Consider the following 9,412-nt stretch of genomic DNA (forward strand, 5'->3'; position numbering starts at 1 on the left):
CAGCAATGTGAGACAGAAGCCCATTAAAATTTCCAAAGGGGCCAATTCTGTTTTCACTGGCTTCACGTGTCCCATCAAATCTTGGAGAGGAGGGACCAGGGTTGAAGTTGAGGCCAAACAGCTTGTGGTTCTTGGCAGCTGAATCTTTTGCAAACTAATAGTTTCGCTTGAACAGATTGTCTTCTCGATACCATAGCAGAGAAGATGGGTCGGCATTTTCAGGCTGCGGTCCTCTGACCATGCAAGGATAGAATTCATGTGCAATAGCTTCAGCCTTTGTCTTCGGCACTAGGCCGCGATACAGACAATCTCCCCACGGTCTCTTGATTGCATTCTTCTCAACATACTCAGGTGTGACGAACCTGTACTTGAACCACTCCTCTGCCCAATATCTTCAAATCCACTGAATCATGTTCTTGCGCTGGTTGTAACTTCCATCAGGATCAGACTTGTATTGTCCATACAAGGTAGGAGGTAGATCAAGAGTTGTATTGCATCAGCGTGGCATGCCACCCTTGCGAGCAAACTTCTCTGAAGCCATAATATTTAAGTTGATTGGCTTCAGCACAGTGAATGCCTTCCGTCTGATAACTTCAGACAAGAACTGGCTTCAGGAGATTCAATGTGATGTTTTAAGTATTCTGCAAATGAATGCAGACTATGAGAACCCAGGGATTCTCCCACGGACATGTACCTGTGACAGCATTAGAGATGCGAGGGAAGGGGAAGAGGTCATATGCATTCTTAGAAGATTTTGAAGATAAATCAGTGTTGAAGACATTGACCTCATAGTGCGAAGACATTCACTTATTTGGAGAGAGTTGGTTCCAGATTTATACAAATCCATGAATAAGTACAAGTGAGGAATCTAACTAGTTATGAAGCATAAGTGGATATACTAAGCATGGTATGAGATGCAGAAGAGAACAAATATAGATTTGTAAGTTTAGAAACCACTTTTGGTAAAAGTGGTTGTATTTGATAGATCTAAAAAGGCAGTAAAAAGGGAGATTTATTTACCCTTGATGAACTGCTCGATGGATGGGAAGAGAAGCCAAGCAGTTCAATTTTCCGCGCCCTAACTTGGCGGTGGAAGACACCTATGGCGGTGGCGGAGAGGACGAGGTCCGCGGCCGGCGTGAGGATTGTGACGAAGAGGTTGCGGCAGCTAAGCGCTTCTTCTCTGGCATCGACGCGAGCTAGCAGAGGCACTAGGGTTTGTCGAAGGTAGCAAGGTGGAAGAACAGATAATGACTGCGCGTGTTAGAATTTATAAGGAAGAGGAGGGCGGCGCAGTGCAATTACGCAGGTGCCCCTGGCGGTTCACATCTGAAGGCCACGTGGAATGCATGCAACTCATTAGAGTTGTTCCATGTTCCCACGCACGCCTGGATTGTCGGGTGGTCATTCCAGCTTCTCCGATTTTCAGGAAATAAGGAAGCGGCATTAAAATAGATTTAAATGTTTGTCAGATTGTCCTCTGCTGACAAGGACTCAGAGAAGACAATCGACAGGTTTCAATAGAATGCATATGATTTAGACAGATAGAATTGAGGTAGAAGCATGGAATAGGTTAGGGTCCGATCACATTCACTTAGATCAAAAGATTCAAGAGTGAAGACATAGCTATAAGTGAATGATGTATAGGACGGAACACATATAATCCAAATCAACATTGTGAAGATAAATCATGAAGACAAATCAATGTTGAAGACAATCCAATGCAAAGAGTTTGCAATTTTAACGCCAAGAGAAACACTTCATTAACAATTTGGTGGTGGCGTTACCCACCGTATAGGAAGTATTAGATCCAGACACGACGCACAATTATCGTGGCGCTCCGAAGTCAAATTCCATATTAATGTATTCACACTCATAGGGTAAGTCTTCATTAATTGAAGATATAGGTTACTTCGTGTGTTTCACATCTAAGTCGTCAACATGCATAATCGTTAGGATGTGTGTCCATTCACAGGACATTTGAGGATTCTAAGATATTTAGCTCACACCGCAACTTGCAGAACCTTTTCTCATCCAAGGGCTTAGTGAAGATATCTGCCAATTGCTCTTCAGTGTTGACGTGAATGATACCAATGTCTTCCTTGTTGACATGATCTCTGAGAAAGTGATGATGGATCTCAATGTGCTTTGTCTTCGAGTGCTGAACAAGATTCTTGGAAAGCTTGATGGCGATTTCATTGTCATAGAATAGTGGCACATTCTTAGTGTTAATGCCATAGTCCTTGAGAGTTTTCTTCATCCATATAAGCTGAGCACAGCATGATCCAGCAGCAATGTATTCAGATTCAGCAGTGGAGACTGACACACAGTTCTGCTTCTTTGAAGACCAACAGGCAAGTGATTGACCGAGAAAGTGACATGTTCCTGAAGTGGACTTGCGATCAACCTTGTCACCAGCATAATCAGCATCAGAATAACCAATCAGATAAAATGTTGAGCCCTTTGGATACCATAATCCTATCGTTGGGGTGTAAGCCAAATATCGAAGAATTCTCTTCACTGCTAGGTGATGCGACTCCTTTGGTGCCGCTTGGAATCGGGCACACATGCAAACGCTAAGCATTATATCTGGCCTGGATGCACATAAGTAAAGTAAGGAACCAATCATGGAGCGGTATACCTTTTGATCAGACACTTTACCATCGATGTCAGGACCCAAATGAGTTTTGGTTGGCATTGGCGTCGTGTATCCTTTGAAGTGTTGCATCCCAAACTTCTTCAGGCAATCTTTGAGGTATTTTTCTTGCGATATGAAGATGTCATTCCTTTGCTGACAGATTTGAAGACCAAGGAAGAACTTCAGCTCACCCATCATGGACATTTGATATTGCTCTTGCATCATGTGCCCAAACTCATCACTGTATCGCTTGTCAGTGCAGCCGAAGATAATGTCATCCACATAGATTTGGCACACAAACAGTTCTCCATCGTATGACTTCGTGAAGAGTGTTTTATCTAGAGAGCCAGGTTTGAAGCCTTTGCACTTCAGGAAGTCTTTGAGCGTGTCATACCAGGCGCGAGGATCTTGTTTGAGGCCATACAGTGCCTTGTTGAGCTTGTACACCATATCAGGATGTTTTGGATCTTCAAAGCCAGGTGGTTGTGCAACATACACTTCTTCTTCAATCTTGCCATTGATAAAGGCACTCTTTATGTCCATTTGATACAGAAGGATGTTGTGATGGTTGGCATATGCAAGCAGTATGCGAATGGCTTCAAGTCTAGCCACGGGAGCAAATGTTTCATCAAAGTCAATGCCTTCTAATTGAGTGTAACCTTGTGCAACCAGACGAGCCTTGTTTCTGACAACTTGACCATGTCCATCTTGTTTGTTGTGGTAGATCCATTTTGTGCCAATGATATTATGCTTGCGAGGATCGGGACGCTTGACAAGTTCCCAGATGTTATTCAGCTCGAACTGATGAAGCTCGTCTTGCATGGCTTGAATCCATTCAGGTTCCATAAAGGCTTCAGCAACTTTCTTGGGTTCACATATAGAGACAAATGCAAAGTGCCCACAGAAATTTGCTAGTTGTGTTGCTCTTGAATGAGTGAGTGGACCGGGTGCATTGATGCTATCAATTATCTTCTCAATCTAAACTTCATTAGCAACACGAGGGTGTACTGGGTGAAGATTTTGCTGATGCAAATCATTGTCTTCAGGTTCTGCATTGACTTCAGGTTGAGCATTGTCTTCAGGTTGACTTGGTGCAAGGATGAGTTCATCTTCAGCCTGAGCTTCGGTCGATATGATTTATCTAGTACCCATGAGCTTGATAGATTCACTAGGAGGGACTTCGTCTAGCACATTTGGCAGGTGCTCTCTTTGCGAGCCATTAGTTTCATCGAATCGCACATCCAAAGTTTCAACCACTTTATAGTGAAAGAGGTTGAATACTATGTAGGAGTGTGAATCCTTTCTGTATCCAAGCATAAAACCTTTATGTGCTTTCGGTGCAAATTTTGAAGTGTGATGTGGATCCTTGATCCAACACCTAGCACCAAATACTCTAAAGTAACTGACGTTTGGCTTCTTACCAGTAAGCATCTCATATGATGTCTTCTTTAGAAGCTTGTGAAGATAAACTCGGTTGATGATGTGGCATGAAGTGTCAATGGCTTCAGGCCAGAACTTTATTGGAGTCTTGTACTCATCTAGCATCGTCTGAGCCATCTCGATGAGGGTTCTGTTCTTGCGCTCCATGATGCCATTCTGTTGAGGTGTGTACGGAGCAGAAAACTCGTGAGTGATTCCCAGCATATCAAGATAAGTGTCGAGGCCGGTGTTCTTGAATTATGCGTTGTTGTAACTTCTGATGTGCTTGATCTTGACGCCATTGTTCGTCATGGCATGATTGGTGAAGCGTCTGAAGACATCCTCACTTCAGTCTTATAGAGAATTATATGCACCCAGGTATATCTTGAGTAATCATCAACAATAACAAAACCATAGAGACAAGCAGTGGTAGTAAGAGTAGAATAGTGAGTAGGGCCGAATAAGTCCATGTGTAGCAGCTCGAAGGGTTGAGATGTAGTCATGCTAGTCTTTGAGGGATGTGTGGCCCTAGTCATCTTCCCAGCTTCACAGGCACCACACAGATGGTCTTTCTTGAACTTGACGCCTTCGATGCCCACGACATGCTTCTTCTTTGCGAGAGTGTACAAGTTCCTCGTGCCCGCATGTCCTAGCCTCGGATGCCAGAGCCAGCACTCTGAAGCTTTTGCTAGAAGACATACGGCTAGCTGTGGTCCTGCTGAGAAATCTACCATATACAGATCATCTTTTCGATACCCTTCAAAGACTAGAGATTTGTCGGATTCCATAAGGACACGACAATGATATTTTCCAAATATCACAATCATGTTTAAATCACATAGCATTGATACAGACATTAAGTTGAAACCAAGGGATTCAACAAGCATCACTTTATCCATGTGCTGGTCCTTTGAGATTGCACCTCTACCAAGATCCAATACCTTACTTTTACCAGTGTCAGCAAATGTGATATGACTTTTATCAGACGGTCGAAGAGTTGAATCCATCAGAAGACTTCGATCACCAGTCATGTGGTTGGTGCAGCCACTATCCATAATCCATTCTGAAGCTTCGGGTGTCATAGCCTACAGTACAGTTTGGGGGATAGGCTTCACCAAGAGAGTTGTGAAGCAGAAACATTTGACGAACAAGCAGAACATAGAAGTTCATATCTTGGTTAGGATAGATAGGATGAGTGTCAAAGAATCCCGGGACGAAATACATAGTAAGACCATTTTGACATTTTATCTTGCGTCCCACAAGATGTTTAATGTCCACAGCATTAGCATCAGACGCCTTTGATTTCAGGCTGGAGACCTTACCCTGCAAAAGAGAGTTAAGTTTTCTTACCCACCCACATCTTTAGGGTTGGCTTAGAAGCAATGAGTCTAATGCAGCATCTGACAACTTCGGCTTTGAAGCCCTAGCAAATAGCCTAGCAGGAGGAGAATAATACTCATAATAATATGCAGAAAAGTTCTTAGACTTATGAACATAGCGGTTTGATGAGACATGCTCATATTCAAAGGTCTGAGTATGATTTCCCTACAATACATTGGCGTTAGGGTAACTCAGGTGAGTCCTCTGTCTGTATGAAGCCTTTGGACCATGTGAAGCCTTTGGTCTGGAGTTTGTCTTCTTCCCAGGTGGTGTCATGATGACATTCACGAGAAGACTTTCTAGACAATGCTTGGGTACCCAGATCTTCTTAAGAGGTGGTCCATTCCTGCAGTTAGTACCAATATACCTGGCAAACACTTCACCATTCTGATTCTTGACAGTTTATAGTTTGCATCAAAGGATTCATCAATAATAACTGCGTTAGCACTAGTGAAGCCAGATAAGGTAGATGGATCCACTGAAGGTCCCTTAGGAGCAACCCATGTGGTTTTGGGGTACTGCTCAGGCATCCAGTAAGAACCATCAACATTCATTTTCCTCTCGAACCCAACACCCTGTTTCCTAGGGTTTCGGTTCAGAATCTGCTTTTTAAGGACATCACATAGTATCTGATGCCCTTTGAGACTTTTGTACGTTCCTGTCTCAAGTAATAACTTCAACCCAGCATTCTCATCAGCAATAGTAGTGGTTTCCTCAGCTGAGGGGTTAGTTACCACATTATCAGTTGAAGATATTGCAACAGTAGTAGTAGTTGAAGATATTGCAATAGTAGCAACAGTTGAACATTCAGCAACAGAGACAGTGTTATCACGCTCAATGCATTTTAAGCATGGTGGTTCAAATCCTTCCTGAGCAGAACTGATCTGTTGAGCGCGGAGTGACTCGTTTTCCTTTTGAAGATCTTCATGAGCCGATCTCAATTTCTCAAGTTCCTGCTTCCTTTGAACATAATCATAGGAAAGCTTTTCATGAGAGGTCGAGAGCGATTCAGGACGGCCTTCAAGTTCCTGGTACTTAACATGAATATTTTTAATGTCTTCAATTAAGGACTGAGATCGGGTCATTTCCGCGTCCAACAGGTCATCGCTTTTGTCTAACAGTTTTTGAATGTGTTCGATGGCATTCTGTTGTTCAGTTGCAATTTTAGCAAGTGTTTTGTAGCTAGGTTTAGAATCAACAGAGGTTACCTTGTCACTACGTGCCATGAGACAGTAGTTTTGACCTGATCGCTCGGGTTCAAAAGACATTGTTTTAAGAGATTCTTTGAACTTGCAGAACCACGGATCTTGACGGGTTCGATGACCCTCATAGACATCAGAAATCCAGTACCAGATAAGCTTCGCATTACGAAGATGCATGACGCGCCTGAACTCGGCATTGGATAGGCTTGAGTATATAACATCCTTAGTTGTGATATCTAGACGAGTGTATTTTCGAATGTCGTCAGCATTCGCCATCTTGCATAAATTGGTAAGACCAATCTCTGTGACGGTCCACAGCTCATTGTTCATGGCAAGGAGGCGCGCCTTCATCAATACTTTCCATTTGGGATAATCTTGACCATCAAAGATAGGACACGCAGCGGAGACCTTGATTATCCATGCAGTCGACATAGCTGAAACTCCAGGTGGTTAAACTAAATCACATAGAACAAGGGAGCACCTTGCTCTGATACCAATTGAAAGTGCTAGTATTCGACTAGTGGGGGGCTGAATAGGCGATTTTTATGAAAGTCTTCAAACAAGGGTGTTTCAAAGACAAACAATGGGAATGTGTCCTATTGATATGTAGCGGAAGGTAGACTACACTAGACAAGCCATAGTCAAGTAGTAATGCAGTGAAAGCACGAAGACTATGAGCAGCTAGGTAGAAACGATCAGGATGGAAGAAGTATGAAGCCAAACAGATAATAGTCTTCACACAGTGAAGTCAAACAGATCAAGCAAGCAGGCAAAGACTTCACAAAGACAAACTGTAAGTACGGTGAGAGAGATAGGATAGAACTAGTTGCTCGGAGAGGACAAGGGATTTGTTGGACCAGTTCCAGTTGCTGTGACAACTGTATGTCTGGTTAGGGAGGCTGAGATTCAACTCAGAAGACCATATCTTCACCTTATTCCCTTTGAGCTAAGAACACTTAGTCCTCGCCCAATCACTCTGGTAAGTCTTCAAGGGAGACTTCCAAACCTTCACACACTTCGTTCACCGGCAATCCACAATGAATCTTGGATGCTCACAACGCGACGCCTAACCGGCTGGAGGATTCACAGTCCTCAAGTGTAATAAGTATTCAGATCACGCGGACAGAAAGACTTCAGTGATGCCTAACACTCTTTGGCTCTGGGTGTTTTGGGCTTTGTCCTCGCAAGGATTCTCTCTCAAAGGCTTCAGAGGTGGGTTGCTCTCAAACGACAAAAGTTGTGCACTAACACTGAGCAGCCACCAATTTATGGTGTAGGGGGTGGGCTATTTATAGCCAGGAGGCAACCCAACCTGATTTGTCCAAAATGACCCTGGGTCTCTAAGGAACTGACACGTGTCCAACAGTCAGATTTCAATCACACGCGGCAGCTAACTTGGGCTACAAGCCAAGCTGACTCATCCAGCTCTAGATAAGATTTGCTCTCATTGTATTCGCTCAAAGACATAGGATTTGGTTGAGCATCACATCAGTCACTCTGATTTTTTTCACTGGCACCCCACTTAACAGTACGGTGGTTCCTATGACTCAACAAAGAAGAAAAGGAAGATACGAAACAATTATGTCTTCGCACTCCATAGTTTTCACGAGATGTCTTCTCTGTCATAGTCTTCAATGTGAATGTCTTCACAGACCACCATTGTCTTCAATGTCTTCACACATTTTTAGGGGTCATTTCTGGTAGGTAAACCGAATCAATTTGGGACTACTACCTGTGTTATCCTGCAATTCTCTCAAACACATTAGTCCCTCAACCTGGTTTGTTGTCAATACTCCAAAACCAACTAGGGGTGGCACTAGATGCCCTTACAGGGCCAAGCACCCCCGACGCACCGGTTATACCGCAATTGACCCGAGTTGTGTCCCCGAACGAAGGAGGGCATCCATAGCAGCAACTCGATCAGCAGCCTCAGCGGCACCAGCGTGAGTTGGCCCCTCTCCCTTCGTCGGATCAGTCATTACCTGAGTGTTTCTTCACCCCACCGGGTCACTTCTCCAAGTCGGTCAATAACTTGTTAGCTGTGACCACCAATCTCTCTATGCTTCCGATCACCGGGAACTCCCCCCATTGAGATTGAGGCGAGGAACGCCGTTGAGATGTTGAAGACTGTCGTGGCTCAGCACGCGAATTACTCCTACAGTCAACAGTGGATCCATTCTACCCCACATTCGAGTCACAGTAGAAGTCGGCATGCCGAGTCACCAGCGGTCTATAGTTGCGCACGCCAGCACTGAGAGCCTCCGCGTGGCCCGCCTCAACGTGAAATTTTGGATGCCCAGGCAATCGTCGATTCAGCTCGAGCAGCCCGAGAAGCAGAAGTGGCAAGAGCTCACAATGAAGGAAATATGCCCTAGAGGCAATAATAAAGTTGTATTTTATATTTCCTTATTCATGATAAAGGTTTATTATTCATGCTAGAATTGTATTGATCGGAAACTTAAATAAACGTGTGAATACATAAACAAATATCATGTCCCTAGCAAGCCTCTATTAGACTAGCTCGTTGATCAAAGATGATTAAGATTTTCTAACCATAGGCATGTGTTGTCATTTTATAATGGGATCACATCATTAGGAGAATGATGTGAGGGGGCTCCTAGCACAAGCACAACAATTGCTTAGCCGTGTGCGCGCCCCCCTCCACCGTTTACACCCTCGGTCATATTTTTGTAGTGCCTAGGAGAAACCCTGGGGAGATAGCTTCGACATCACCGTCACCATGCCATCGTGCTTCCAGAACTCATGCACTACT

Source organism: Triticum dicoccoides, chromosome 5B, assembly GCF_002162155.2.
Source record: "Triticum dicoccoides isolate Atlit2015 ecotype Zavitan chromosome 5B, WEW_v2.0, whole genome shotgun sequence".
NCBI lineage: Eukaryota > Viridiplantae > Streptophyta > Magnoliopsida > Poales > Poaceae > Triticum > Triticum dicoccoides.